The sequence below is a fragment of the Cricetulus griseus genome, chromosome 6 (assembly GCF_003668045.3).
Source record: "Cricetulus griseus strain 17A/GY chromosome 6, alternate assembly CriGri-PICRH-1.0, whole genome shotgun sequence".
Classification (NCBI taxonomy): domain Eukaryota; kingdom Metazoa; phylum Chordata; class Mammalia; order Rodentia; family Cricetidae; genus Cricetulus; species Cricetulus griseus.
Genome location: NC_048599.1, coordinates 145149384 through 145150293, shown reverse-complemented (window position 1 = coordinate 145150293; position 910 = coordinate 145149384).

Genomic DNA, 910 nt, shown 5'->3' with positions numbered 1-910 from the left:
TTTTTAATAACAATTTAAAAGATTATTATTATTGGTTTTTCGAGACAGGGTTTCTTTGTGTAGCAGCCCTAGCGGTCTTGGAACTCACTTTGTAGAGCAGGCTTCTTTTGCCTCCGGAGTGGAGTGCTGGGATCAAAGGCATCGGCTAAGTTATTCATTTTTTATTGTATGTGCATGGGTGTTTCACTGCCATGTATAGTTATGCACCACGTGCGTGCCTGAAAAGGGGCGTTGGATCACAGACAATTGTGAGCCACCATGTGGGTGCTGGGAATTGGACCCGAGCAGTCAGTGCTCTTAACTGCTGAGCCATTTCTGCAGCACCGAGAACTCTTGTTTTAAAACCAAATCGGTTTTTTGTTGTTGTTGTTTTCAGACGAGAAAAACCTGCCCAGGAAAGGTGGACATGGAGGCTCATTCCTGTAATCCTAACCCTAGGGAATCTCTGTGAGTTCAAGGTCAGCCTCATCTACACAGGGGAAATTCTGTTTTTTAGACCTTGTCTCAAAACAAAACCCAAAATTAATAAAAACAGAGATAAAGAAGAACTAAGAAGAGCCAGGAAGGCAGTCGCAGGCGCGGGTCGGGGAGCGCACTGCCGAGTCCGGCTCCGTCCAGCAGGGGGCGCCCGTGAGAAGGCGGGCAGAAGGCCACGGGCCGCACAGTCGGGACTCCGGTCGGGCTCCAGAGCCGGGTTGCCGCTCAGCCGACTGTCCGCTAGCAGCTCCGGCCGGGATCCAGGGTTCCGACCAGACTCCAGCCCTCCACGAGAGACTCGGCAGCAGCTACAACCGCCCGGGTCCGCGCCTGCCCGGAAGCGCGGGCGCCGAGGGGGCGGGGCCTGGAAGCGCTTCCGGGGGCGGGGGGCGCGGGCAGGGGTGGCAGCGGGAGCGGGGGGAAGGGCCTGGCG